This window comes from Macaca fascicularis, chromosome 8, assembly GCF_037993035.2.
Source record: "Macaca fascicularis isolate 582-1 chromosome 8, T2T-MFA8v1.1".
Classification (NCBI taxonomy): domain Eukaryota; kingdom Metazoa; phylum Chordata; class Mammalia; order Primates; family Cercopithecidae; genus Macaca; species Macaca fascicularis.
Genome location: NC_088382.1, coordinates 24,813,281 through 24,827,456, shown reverse-complemented (window position 1 = coordinate 24,827,456; position 14,176 = coordinate 24,813,281). Strand labels below are relative to the sequence as shown.

The 14,176-nt window shown below is 50.5% G+C and overlaps 1 protein-coding gene across 6 annotated transcripts in view; it reads left to right on the top strand.

Annotated features, from left to right (window-relative positions):
* GFRA2 (GDNF family receptor alpha 2) overlaps positions 1 to 14,176 on the top strand; it is a 100,579-nt gene that overhangs the window by 42,666 nt on the left and 43,737 nt on the right. The window lies entirely within an intron of this gene.

The window sequence follows — 14,176 nt, the reverse complement described above, 5'->3', positions numbered from 1 at the left end:
ATACACACACACATATATATACTTATATATATATATTATATAGAGCTAAATTTCAGCTCAGTATAACCATGCATCCCTCCAAAACTACCTTCCTAATAATGAGCCTACACTTGTTAAGCACTTACTGTATTCTAGGCTCTGCGCTAAGCTTTGGACATACGTTATGTCATCTCATGTTCACAATAACCCTGTGACTTGGGTATTTTTACTCCTGTTTTATAGGTGAAGGGACAGAAGGTCAGGAAAATTTTGTAAACTTGCTCAAGGTTACACAGCTAATGAATGGTAAAGTCAGGATTCAAAGCCAGGACTGTCCAACTCCAGGACCCATTCCTCACCCTGACACTAGACTGGATCAGACCTGAATACAGAGTGAACTGGCTCTCTCTCTCTCTCTCATATATATATATATATATATGTACACACACACACACAGATACATATATACATATATGGCCTTTAGACAATTTAGTCCCACTTCTAAAGAAAGTTTCTGCCTAATATCCCAACATATGTCACGTGGCTATCAGGAAGGGTGCTCTCATAAAACAAAGAGGCAGCTCACTCTGTATTGAGATATAATCCAGTCTCAATGGATCATATGAGTGAGGAATGGGTCGGGGTGAGGAATGGGGCCTGGAGTCGGACAGTCCTAGCTTTGAATCCTGACTTTACCGCTCATTAGCTGTGTAATCTTGAGCAAGTTTATAAAATTTTCCTGACCTTCTGTCCCTTCACCTATGAAACAGGGATGAAAATACTCACATCACAGGGTTATTGTGAACATTAGATGACATAACGTATGTCCAAAGCTCAGCACAGAGCCTGGAATACAGTTAGTGCTTAACAAGTGTAGCCTCATTGTTAGGAAGGTAGTTTTTTTTTGGAGGGAGGTGCATGGTTATACTTAGTTGAAATTTGGCTTTATGTAATTCTCATGTTTGTCCTTTTTGTTTGCTAAGTATTTATTGAGATGCTGTTGTGTGCAGTTCTTGATCCTAAGGCGTGAGGATACAGGGGAAACAGACAAAGGGAGAGGTGATCCCAATTCAGTGGGATGAGGCTGTGGGCTCCCAGAGGAGAGAGCACAGGAGAGGGGCATCTGCCACATCCTGCGTGTCCCGGGGAGGGGAGGGGGCCTTGAGCTGAGCCTTGGGAAACAAGAAGGAGAAAGCCAGGGAAGAAGCCTGTTGGAAAAGCATGGCACGGGGTGGAAGTGGGAGAGGACCTGGGCTCTGGGGAGCTGCAGGTGTTGGGCACAGGTAGAGTGGGCCATGATGGGAGTGAGGGGGAGGCTGCTGGAGAAATGGGGATAGAAGTGGGTGCAGGTGTTTATAGATTGCCTGTTGTGTTCTAGACACTGTTCTAGAGGCGTTATGTCTCATTTAATCCTTGCAACAAAACTGAGGTAGGTACTATTATCTTTATCTGTCAATGAGGATACATCTGGCAAGTTACAGTAACTTGACGAAAGTAACTTGCTGAAGGTCACACAGCCATACATTTCAGAGTAAGATTCCAGCTAAACTGCTTCTTTCCAGTATTATTGAGTGCTCCAGACTAAGATAGTGAGTGTGGGTATGGAGAAAACTGGATTATTTCAGAGGAAATTGGGAAGTGGCCTTGATGGGACTAGGTGACTGGCTGAAAGTCACCTGGAGATAGAACCCTGGTGGCAAGAACTATTTCTGTTTTGTTTACTCCATACCCCGTCCTGCATGTAGATCCTGGCATGTGGTGAGCATTCCATAAGGTTACTTGAATGGATAAATGGATGGTGTCTACCATGTTTCCTAGTTGAGTAACTCTGGGGAGATGGAGCCATTCAGTGGGGGTGGTATTGGACATGCAGCATTTGAGGGACCTGGGGGACTATTGCCACCTTCATGGCAACACCTAGGGGGCACTTGGACTTGTGGGTTTTGACCTCAGTAATGAGGCTGGAAAGAAGAGATGGGTTTGGGAGTTATTGGGTACTTTGCTGGTGGTCAAAGCCACAGCAGTAAATGAGATGGCCTAGGAGGGGTTGCTAGAGCTCAGGAGGGAGTCTGGGCTGGAGATGCCTGAAGATTTGGGCATCCTCAGTGTTTAAGTGATAAGGCTTGGAGTGAACAGTGGAAGCAGAAATCTACTGGAAACACCAGTGCTTAAGGGAGGGGCAAAGGAAGTGGGATGTGAGACTGGAAGGGAAGGGGATTTCAGAGGGAGGAGGTGAACGAGCTGTGGTGTCTCACAGAGTGTGTATACCTGTGTATGCCTGTGTGTATGTGCATGTTTACGTGTGTTTGTGTGGTGGAAGATGGACTGCAGGGGGCCCAGGCCTGGCAGGGAGGCAGAAGTAGAGGCATTGGGCACCAGCTAGCTTCTTCAGAAGGAACCAGGGCCAGGGGCTGCAAAGAGACGGGAGATGGGGAGGGAGAGCCGGGGCCCTGTGCACGCTGAAGGGGAAGTGCTACTTTGTGTGGTTTGCAGAACAAGCTCTCCTGGGGTTTGGAGGAGGGCCTGATCCCAGAGCTAGCTGCAGGGCTCAGGGAAAGCTCTGTGAAGAAGGTGGGTTTTTATCTTTTGCTTACTTAAAAAAAATATATCTTACTGCCTACACAAACCAATTGAGGTGATTGAAGACGAAACTATGCATACCACAATGAGGAGGGCCAGCCTTAGAGAGGAGGAGGGAGCAGATGTGGCCACGCTGCCATTTGCCATAGTGACTGAACTTGAGCTCCGAGCTTCTTTGTTGCTGGGATAAAGGGGAGGCTTGATGGGTCACATAACCTCCAACCAGGATAGATCGGGGCATGATCTGAGACACATTCGCTGCTTCTTCTGAATGCTAAAGTGACCTTTGGGGGCTGCGCCCTACACAGCTGCATGGAATGATGGAACAGACGGGAACTGGACCTTGAAGGAACTGGAAAAGACCAGCATGAATCCAAGCCCAGGACCCAAGCATAGGAATGGGCCAGGAGCACTCAAAAGCTGGAGGACTGCAGGGGGCCTGGCGACGGGGCCTGGAATCAAGCCGCTCAGGTGTCCGAACTAGGCATCTTGGGCAGAGGAGTGACTGGGACACTGCACCCATTTTATTAGTATTGCTTTAAGGAAGGATGGATAATACGACAATGTAGTGGACAGCTCCTATGGGGTCTGCAGCCCTGAGATGGGAGAATTTGGAGCAGGGTGATTTGTGGCTTGGAGAATGTCTGTGTCTGTTTAAAGAACGTCTGTGTCTGTTTAAAGAACTAGAAGCATTTTTTCTTTTCTTTTTTTTTTTTTTTCTTTTTTTTCTTTTCTGGAGGTGGGGGAAGCTAGGAAACAGGAGAATCAAGTGATACACTTCACACGGTGGAACCCGAAAGGGCATTTAAATAGGACTAAGTATTGGGAGGGTCAGGACTGAGGAATCCTGGGAGCTGAGGGCTGACAGTTTCTGAAGTGTGCTGAGCCAAGCAGATGAGCTTCTTGCACTGGGAAATAAATTTAAACAATGGCGACTCCAGGGCCCACAGACAGTGCTGTGTCTGGATTATTGAATTAGGTACATGGCTCACTTTAGGAGGCCTGGGATCCTGAGTAGGAAATTCTGATTGCTCCAGGATGTGGCTGGGTGAGCTCCTGGTCTTGAAGCAGGGCATTCTTCCAATCCATCTCTCCCTATCTCCCACCAACACACCCATCTGCATGCAAATTTCAATATGGTCCTGAAGAGGTAAGGAAGGAATGAGGGCGGAACCTGCATTAGGAGGAGTCTGGCAGGAGCATGGAGAAGTGTCCTTTAGGGAAGCTTGCGCATGATGGAGAGTTGAGGTTTGGGGCAGGGTGCATTGAGACACGCATCCGGAGCCACAGAGACTGAGACGCACAGACACTGCAGGTGGTGGATGGAGGTGGCTGTGGTGGTGCCCCAGAGTCAGGGGACCTACCTTTACTCTTCACCGGCCTGGAGCCTCCTGCATGGTCCTCGGTGGGCCGTTTAACTCCTCATGCCCTGGGGGGTCTTCATCTATCAAATGAGGATCCTGAACCAGGTCATCTGTAGGCACCCCGAGGTCTTATAAGTCTATGGTTCTGATTCTGTTGAAGCAGTTTTCCTGTCTGCCTTCTCCCTCTGCTCCTGCCCTCTCCACGGGAGGTTACTTTACTGGAGAGATGAGCTGTTGGTATAAGGGGAAGTGGCCCAGCCAACCTCATCAGGGTGTATGGTGTGGAAGAAGGTATTTGAAGGGCCTGGAAGGAGAGGAGTGGCTTCTTTCCACACTCTTGCAGGCCTGACTTGCTGACCCAAGCGCTGCTTTCCCCAGAATCCACAAAAGTGCTCAGGTGTCCTATGGATGCCTGTTATCAGCATCAGAGGTGACACAGGTGGCTCAAGAGGGGCCCCTGGAGAGCAGGAAGCTGGGTCGTGGCTCTCGACTGTGCCTGGGAAGGGGTGCACTTCTTCCTTTCCCTGGTTTGACTTCCTCCAGGTTTCTGCCCTCCAGGATGGGGACCGCAGGTGGAAATCTTCATTCTGAAAATGGAGAGCCCAATGCCAGGGTGTTTTCGGCAGGAATTGCAGAACCCCCAGCCTGCCTTTGCTGGTACTTGAATGAATGAAGCCAGCCTTGATGGGTGTCCTGGGAAAGCCCCTCTGGGCTTGCGATTCTGGAAGTGAGGCTCCAGCTCTTGGGCATCTCCTAGGAACATGCCCATGCTGCAGTGCTATGGCACCTAGCCCTGATGCAGCCAGGCCTGCTTGTCCCCTGTGGTCCCTCCTCCTACCGAGAGAGTTGGCCTAGAGATGCCCAGGCTTCCTGCGGGGTGAATCTTGGCCCAGGATTCTTGGGGGAGGCTCTTCCAGAGCCAACCTCATCTGGCACTACATGAAAGAAAGTGCATCGATTCGCTGTGTGGCATACCGTGTGGCAGGCCTCGTCCATCACCCGTGTGAGATTTAGCAGGCTCTGCATGCTGTCTTATTAAATGTCACCAGCGATAAAATGTTGGAGGTTTCCTTTGATCTAGGGTTTAAAGATGCATTGGTTAAACAAGGATATCTGCTTGCTGGGCCTCGGGGTTTTGGGAAGCACTTCTGAATCCTCCCATCGTCCTTTGAACTCAGAGCAGTTTGGGGTCAGTGGCTGAGGATGGAGCCTCTGGGAGTGGAAAGCTTTGGGCTCTACCGACCGTTCCACCTGGCTTTGAAGTTGCATCTCAGGAACCTTGGCTCTGTCTTTGGCCTTTGTCTGGTTCATATCCCACAAACCTTAGGGCTGTGGGCTTAAGCTAAGTGAGCATCAAGGGATAGACCAGGAGAGACGTTTCCTTTAAGAAACTTCTGATAAGGAGCCTGGAAAGCCTGGAGAACTTCTTGGAATGCCTCCATGGCATTTGGCTGGATTGACTCTAGCCCCCACAGTGGGTCAAGATCTACATTTTAAAAACACAGTCTTTCAGTTTTTACCCTCTCAGCTTACAGCCATTGCAACGATGGTCTCAGATTGTGTGTGTGTGTGTGTGTGTGTGTGTGTGTGTGTGTGTGTGTGTGGTGGTTGGGGGGTCGTGGGAGGATGATGCTGTTGTTTTCTAAACTGTGTCCCTACCAGGCCTCATTTGGAAGCGGTCCTCTGAAATGCCCTGTTCCTCTTAGTCTGCCAAGAGAACATAAATAACTCCTTACTGGCACAGTGCCATCTCCTGGGCTGTAATTTCACCTCTGGGTGCTGAGGATGTGTATAAATAGATTCCAGCCTGGAGCTACCCTGGCAACCTGGGCCCTTTCCTGAAATGGACACTGCCCTTGTCAGAGAGGCTTGTTGGGAAGCAGAGGAAGTTGGGCTCACCTCCCTCAAGGCTGTCCTCAGCGGGTGGGAAGGAGTCCCTTCCACACACTCTTCTTCTTGCCCAGCGTAGGGGGTGTTCAGTATCTTCAGGCAGTGTGGACGAACAGGTCTGGCTTTGATTCTTGGCTCCTTGGGGCTGTCCCTCAGCTTAATGGCTTCCCATAGGATCTGTTGGCTGATGCTTTTAGCAGATCGTGTCTAAATGGCAGCAAATGATTACTTGCGCAGGGGTAGGTGGACTGTGATGCTTCCAAGCCTTCCCTCCCTTTAAAGGAGAGGTCCTTGAATATCTTGAAATTATACAGAAGGTTTTGTGTGTATTTTCTAGAAAGAAGTTTGTTGCATTCATTAGATTCTCTAAGGGTTCCTTGATCTCCCAAAGCATAGGAACCTCTTCCTTCTCTAGATGACCAACGTGGATTGGCTCCCTAAAGAAGGATTTTGAGTCTGGCTCCTGGCTCAGTAGCAAAGTGGGCTGTGATTGATTAGTGATGCCTGCCACAGGCATAGGAGGGGCAGCATGGATGCTCCACAGAACCCAGCCAGTCCTCCCTGGGGCCAGCAGATTACCTACAGCAGGAAGAGTGGGGGGTCCTGTGACCATTTCTTTATTATTTTCACTACTCTTTATTGGTCATCCACTTTGGGCCAGGCATTATGTTTGATTGGGAGAGTTAATGAAGTAGGTAGAGGTCCTTGTCTTTGTGGCACTTAGAGCCTAAGGAGGGGACTCTGTGTCGATTGTGTCTGCTGTGGGAGAGGAGCCCCACTACCATTGCAGCTACAATTGTGTAGATGATAGCTTTTTACTCAGGTTCTCTTGAAATCCCAATTATACTAGGTCTTCCCTGGGTCACCCTGCTGGCATTGCAGAGCAGCCCTTTCTTAGGGGAGATGAGTCACAGAGAAGTAAAATCTCACCCGGGGTCCCACTTGGCCTTGAGCAGTGTCCAGAGTCCAACAGCCACATCCAACCCCAGAGCAAAGCTGTGCAGAGGAGTGTGGGGGAAAAGGCCACCCCCTTCCTGAAGAATCTAACCCTCGGCAAGGAGCCGAGACCCTGAGATCCAGCTTCCCTTTGGGGATCCCATGTGGCTGCTATTGCTGGTCTCAGTAGGGGCTCTGCTCACTCTTTAATTCTAGGCCAAGGGTCCCCGAGTGACCCTTCCTGGAATTTCCTGCAACATGTTGAGACAAGGCTGGAATGCTGGATATTACTTTACTAAAGCCTCTGGGGAAATAAAGACAGAGAGAAGCTCCAAACAAGAGCTCTGGTTTACAAGAGAGGGTTCATGCATCGCCCTGCTGTGGCTGCTACCACTTGGCAGGGCTGCACAGAGCCTTGACCTTAACTTTACAGGGTTCTCTCAAGGCATCTGGGCTCCAGAGGCTCACACCCCAGGTGGATGAGATGCGGATCCTGTTTGGCTAAGGCTCCCACTTGAGTTTTGCTTGAGGACCCAGGCATCTCTGAGTGGCTGGGGAGGAGTGACCCATTCATGTCGTGTCACTTATGCAGGGAGTATCCGAATGCAAGCCAGCATTGTTTGTTCATACCAGAGGCCTCACCTACAACTGGGCGTGTGTTTGTTCACACAGGGGCAGACACACTCAGCCACCCTGGTCTTGCATTGTTCACACTGGCTCCCTGAGTATTTCTGCTTTCACTCACTGGCATGGACTGTCTTCTTGCCTGGTATCTTAGTCAGTACAGGCTGCTGTAATGGAATACCATAGACTGGGTGGCTTCAACAGCAAACCTTTACTTCTCACATTTCTGGAGGCTGGAGATCTGAGATCCTGGCTGGGTTTTGATGGCACCTTCATCTATAAAGGGCCCGTGGTGAGGGCCTTTTTTTCCTGGTTATGTCCTCTTACGGTCTTTATTGATGTGTGCACGCAGAAGCAGAGGAGAGAAAGAGAGAGAGATCAATCTGGTGTCTGTTCCTCTTCTTATAAGGCCACTAATCCCATCATGAGGGCCCCACCCCAATGACCTCATCTAACCCTAATCACCTCCCAAAGGCCCCATCTCCAAATACCATCACACTGTAGATTAGGGGTTTAACATATGAATTTTGGGGAGACACAAACACTACGTTCATAATATCTGGACTTCCCCTCCATCAAGCCTGTTTGGCTCCCATCCTGTATCTCCCCTGGCCCCTGCTTTTCCAGACACTCTCTAGAACTTGTCTGTATCCTTCCTATGACATCATGTGACTTTCCTTTAATATTTTTCTTCCCAATCAGGCCTCTGTTTTTTAATATTCTCATTTTATATTACTACCTCATTGGCTTCTTTCTTTCTTTTTTTTTTTTTTTTTTTTTGAGGCGGAGTCTCGCTCTGTCGCCCAGGCTGGAGTGCAGTGGCGCGATCTCGGCTCACTGCAAGCTCCGCCTCCCGGGTTCCCGCCATTCTCCTGCCTCAGCCTCCCGAGTAGCTGGGACTACAGGCGCCGCCACCACGCCCGGCTAATTTTTTTGTATTTTTAGTGGAGACGGGGTTTCATTGTGTTAGCCAGGATGGTCTCGATCTCCTGACCTTGTGATCCGCCCGTCTCGGCCTCCCAAAGTGCTGGGATTACAGGCTTGAGCCACCGCGCCCGGCCTCTTTCTTTTTTTGCTTTTTTTTTGAGATGGAGTCTTGTACTGTCACCCGGGCTGGAGTGCAGTGGCGTGATCTTGGCTCACTGCAACCTTCGCCTCCCAGGTTCAAGCGATTCTCCTGCCTCAGCCTTCCGAGTAGCTGGGACTACAGGTGTGCACCACCACACCCGGCTAATTTTTGTATTTGTAGTAGAGACAGGCTTTCACCATATTGGCCAGGCTGGTCTCGAACTCCTGACCTCGTGATCCACCTGCCTCAGCCTCCCAAAGTGCTGGGATTACAGGCGTGAGCCATTGCGCTTGGCCAGCTTATTTCTTTAACAACTATTTGTTGTGTGCTTACTCTGTGCCAGGCACCATGCTAGACATTGCCCCCTGGAGAACACAGTGTTGGTGGTCTCTGCCCACTTGGAGCTGACAGTCTGATGGAGGAGGCAGATGGTGAGCAAGCAGACAGACAAGCATCTAGATAATGCTGCTGACATGAGCAGGATGCAGAAAGAGAGAGTAACAGGGGCAGAGAGGGGGAATCTGCTTGGCCAGAAAAAGTTTATCTGCAAGACGACATTTAAACTGAGACCTGAGGAATGGGATGCCTGGTGTCAGATCAAGGGGAGAAAGAGCATCACGTGCAGAGGGCATAGCATGTACAGAAGTTTGCAGGAGGGAAAGGGGGGAAGGTGTGGCTGGGCAGTGGGGCTCGGAGACAGAGGCACAGGTTGAGGTTGGGAGGCAGGCAGGGGCCAGATCACTCAGGGCCCCACAGGCCACAACAAGGAGTTTGGACTTCTGAGTACAGTTGGAAAGGAGCTTCTGAAGCCAAGCAGTGCATTGTGAAAATTGTGATAAGAAAGATGACTCTGGCTGCTGGGTGGAGAATTAAGGGAGGAGGCAAGGACGACTGCAGAGAGGCGAGGGAGGAGGTTATTTTAGCATCACTGGATCAGAGATGATGGCTACTCAGCCCAGGGTGGTGGCCAGGTGGAGAGAGATAAGTGGATAAATTGGAGATATTTCAGAGTTAGAAATGATACACCTGGCCTGAGGGTGATGGAGGAGCTCGAGAATGACTCACGGGCTTCTGGCTTGAGCAGCTCGGTGGTGATGGTGCCACTTTCTGAAATGGTGAAGGCCTAGGGGGAGATAAATCAGGAGTTCCATTTTGGGCATGTTAATTTCGAGATGCCTTTGAGACATTCATATCTGGCGCTTGACTGGGATTGTAAATTCTGGGGTCATTAGCATATTTATGGCAATTAAAGCTAGGGGAATGGGTAGGATTCTCCTAGGGAGAGTCCGGCTGGAGAGGAGGCGCTGGGAACCTGCCTGGCACCCTGTCAGTGCCCAGTAGTGCTGGGTGCTGTTATTACGGTGTCCTAGGAGTCAAAAGAACATGTTCTGAAAAAGAGGGAATGGGTGGCTGTGCCGTGTGCTGTAGAGAGGTCTGGAAGGATGAGGACACCTGGGTCACCAGTGGATTTGGGGACGTGGAGGGCCTTGGTGACTCTTACACAGAAGTTTTGATGGATTGGTGATTACAAAAACCTGATCGGGGCTGGAGAAATGTTGGTCAGTTGGTTGGTTAGAACTTCCTGGGGAAGACGTTAGTGGAAAGGGAAGGTGTCTGCCCCTTGGGTGGAGACATGGCTGAGGAGAGCTCAATAGCGGTTTGGCTTTGATGGCTGAGCAGAGCTCAATAGTGGTTTGGCTTTGGGAAGTGCGGGGTGAGGTGGAGGAAGGTGGGAGAGTGAGGGTGACCCTGCCATTGCAGAGGAGCCAATCCCAGCCGCTCTGCCATTGCACTGGGCAAGTCTCAGCCTTGGGACATCCTCTAGTGTGGGGAGTACACCGCTGTTGGTCTTTGATGCTGACTCTGTCCACTGCACTGTGCTTAGGACCCTAGGATATCCCACCCACCATGTCCTCCCTGGGCTCAGAGGGGCCATGGTATGGCTGCCACCAACTCAGCTTCTCCTGCTATGGCTAAAAGAGTCCTTTAGGTGTGGGAAGAGATTCTTCTCCACACCAGAGTACTTTTGTGAGCAACCTGGATGGCCCAGCCCCTTAGAGAAGCCAGCTCTCGGGCTGTCCAGAGGAGCCTTGCTTTTCAGCTTTCGGTCGTCGTCCTCGAGGAGGCATTGGAACAGAGCAGGGACTGTTTGAGAGGTGCCCTTGGCTCCTGCAGTGGAAGTCCTGCCCAGGGTGTTTTGAGGATGTGGCCTTTCCTGTGGCAGCCTTGGGATGTGCTCTATCTTCCACGTGGGCATCCCCAGAGGGAGGTAGCCCTGCTCCCTTTCTTGTGAAGTGGCTTGTGGCACCTGGGTGTCCTGGAACCAGCTCTCAGCTTCAGGGCCCTTTCGGGGTCTCTCTTGGAAGACTCAGAGGCCTCATGCAGGTAGCCCTGTTATCTTAGGGTTCTCTAAATGTGTTACTTCATAGGAGGACAAAGTCAAGTCAGGGGGAAGGGGTCCTGGATTAGGAGTTACACACTACCCCTGGCCCAACGTCCTCACACTACCCCTGCCGATAACTAACTCTCTGATCTTGATGGAAATTAGGGTGTTTCTTTGTTAGGTAGTGAGTCCCCCATCCTCAGAGGTGCAGAGGCTGGTCCTCTTGCCAGCATTAGAGGAGTGTCAGGGAAGGGGTCTTGGAGGTGAGTGGGCACATCAGATCACTACTGGCACTCTCCTGTTCAGAGCAGAATGAGGACATTGACTTATGAGCAAAGAAGCAGTGAGCTATTTGCTCCTCATAGAGAGGGAGAGGGAAGTTTGGAGATCACTGTCCCCAGTCTCCCTGGCCCAAGACACATTCTCTCAGTTCAGAAGGAGTTCTCTGGAGCACATGACCCCTCTGTCCACGCGGGTGCGCTCTGATCTCTAGGACCAGGAGAAGAGTCCTGATGAGCTGGGGTCAGACAGATGCTCACTTAGCAGCTGCAGGAGCTGGTCATGTTCTTCAAAGCGTGGAACTCCCATTTTCCTTGTCAGAAATAAGGTCAGTGGCACCTCAGTGGAAGCTCTGGAGTCCATTCAGGAAGCCTTTTGTGGAGCTCTGTGTCTGGGAGCCTTGCACCTGGGATGCTTGAGTGAACCGCAGACTTTCCCTAAGGCACCCACAGGCTCGCCCTGGCTGTGACATGTGGGGCCGGTCCCTACAGGCTTGGTGGGGCTGTTGCGAAGGCCTCTTGGAGGTGGCATCTAAGCTGCGTTTGAAGGGGGAGTAGGCCTGAACTAGGAGGAGGCCCTTCTCTCTGCTCCTTGCAGAGGGCACATGTGTGTAAAACTAGAGGTACCCCAGAGGAAAGAGAGACCCAGCTCACAAAGCCCTGGACGTTGGGCCAGGAAGTCTGATTTTCCCCAAAAGACAGTGGGGAGCCATGAAGTATTTTAAGCAAGAGATAAACATGATTCAGTTGGTGTTTTAGAAAGATCCCTTTGACTGCTGTGTGCAGGTGAGTTAGAGGAGAGCAAGGCTGGAGACAGAGTCCCTTTAGGAAGCTGAAATGTGATGGAGTCTGAGATAGGACCAAGGCAGAGGGCAGGTGGTCAGAGACCTTCAGAGGTCAGCTCCCAGGGCCTCACTGGATGCAGACAGCGAAGGGGGGAGTTTGGGATGGTGCTAAGGTCTGTGGCCTGGTGGCCAACTGGCTGGTGAGGTTGTCACCTGAGAAAAGGGGATGGGGAGGAGGAGGAACAGGGGGAGGGGGCTAAGAAGGGGGAGGGGGAGGAGGGGGAGCTGGTGGTCCTTGTCTGGCACGGAGAGACAATGTTTGGGTTTCAGACTTATTTGAAAGCCTTCGGAACATGCAAGAGGACATGTCAAATCCAAAAAGTGTTTGTGTATCTGGGAGTTTGGGAGAGAGGCAGGGGCTTGGGATGGAGATTATGGGATTAAGGGAAATAATGCATGAAAAGCAGCGAGCATCGTGCCTGGCACACAGGCACATGGTAAACATCATTCCTTCAAAGAGTGTTTAAGCTCATTTGGGGAGACAGGGCTCACCCGTGTGAACCGCTGTTAACTACGAAGAGGAGGCCCTGTTTAATTAGGTGTTGTAAGGATTAAACTGCTCACTGCAGGCATTCTGAGAAGGGAAGCCATGGGGCTGGGAGAGCCAGGGAGAGCGGTGTGGAGACAGGGTCCTGTGGCAGGCACCAGAGGGAGGGAGGCTGTCCTGGGCGGAGGCTTCTGGGAGAAGAGGATGGGAGTGGGAGGCAGGACTGAGCCTCCGGGACGGCGGGACTGTCCTGCTCAGGGCAGAAGGTGCTGGCTGAGGGAGGAGAGTCTGTGCGTGTAAGGTTGGAGATTTGGGACATCCTGGGAGACACTGAACAGGCAGGGGCTCCCCTGTTCCTCCCAGGCCCCGCACCTACCAGTCCTCAATTCCAGCCGGCTCAGGGTTCTCTAAAGGTGCTGTTTGATAACAGCATGAAGTAGAGTCAGGTGGAAAGGGTCCTAGATTAGGAGTTACACTTAATCCTCACACCACTCCACTCCTGCCAATAACTAACTGTTTTTTGTTTGTTTGTTTGTTTGTGTTTTGTTTTTTTGTTTTTTTTTTTGAGACAGAGTCTCACTCTGTCATCCAGGCTGGAGTGCAATGGCGCAATCTTGGCTGACTGCAACCTCCACCTCCCAGGTTCAAGCGATTCTCCGGCCTCAGCCTCCCAAGTAGCTGGGACTATAGGCACGTGCTACCATGCCCCATTAATTTTTGTATTTTTAGTAGAGATGGGGTTTCGCCATGTTGGCCAAGCTGGTCTTGAACTAACTCTATGATCGTGTTGGAAATTAGGGTGAGTTGCTTTGTTAGGTAATGAGTTCTCCACCTCAGAGGGGCAGAGGCTGCAGGCCCCCTTGCCAGCATCAGAGGAGTGTTGGGGAAGGGGACTCTTTTAGGTCCCTTCTGAGCATGTGTAACTCGGACCAGCTGTCTCTTGGGACAGGTTAAAGGAATAGATGATGTGCTCTTGGAGGTCTCCCCTCCGCTCCCCTCCCCTTCGCTCCCTTCCCCTCCGCTCCCTTCCTCTCCCCTCCTCTCCCCTCATCTTTTCCTTTCCCTCTTTTCTCTTACTTTTTCCCCCTAATTCTCAAAATGAAATTCACTTTACTGCTTTTGTTGACATAAAAGCCCTATGTGCTCATTATAAAAATAATTTCAGGACAGAGCACAGTGGCTCATGCCCGTAATGCCAGCACTTTGGCAAGAGGATTGCTTGAGGCCAGGAGATTGAGACCAGCCAGGGCAACATAGTGAAACACTGTCTCTATTAAAAATACGAAGGAAAAAATTAGCCAGATATGGTGGTGCCTGCCTCTAGTCCCAGCTACTCTAGGGGTCGACATGGAAGGATTGCTTGGGCCCAGGAGTTCGAGGCTGCTGTGAGCTATGATCTTGCCACTGCATTCTAGCATGGCACCAGAGTGAGACCCTGTGTCTAAAAAATTAAAAAAAAAATCAGACAAGACAGAAAGGTATAACTAAAGAAACTAGAAATTATCTTCATTCCTAACACCCCAAAATAAGTCATGGCTAGCATTTTGGAGAATATACACTTTCAGCTATTTTTTTAGGTGCATATACATGTTTGAACAAAAATGATGTCACACAGTGTGTGTTGTTTTGTAGGCTATTTTTTTCTCTCTAAATACATTGTTAACATTTTCCCACTGGCTTTTTATGAGAGTCTGGTTTTTCCTGATGGGCGTGGGTCCCTGTGGATGCTTGAACAGCTTGG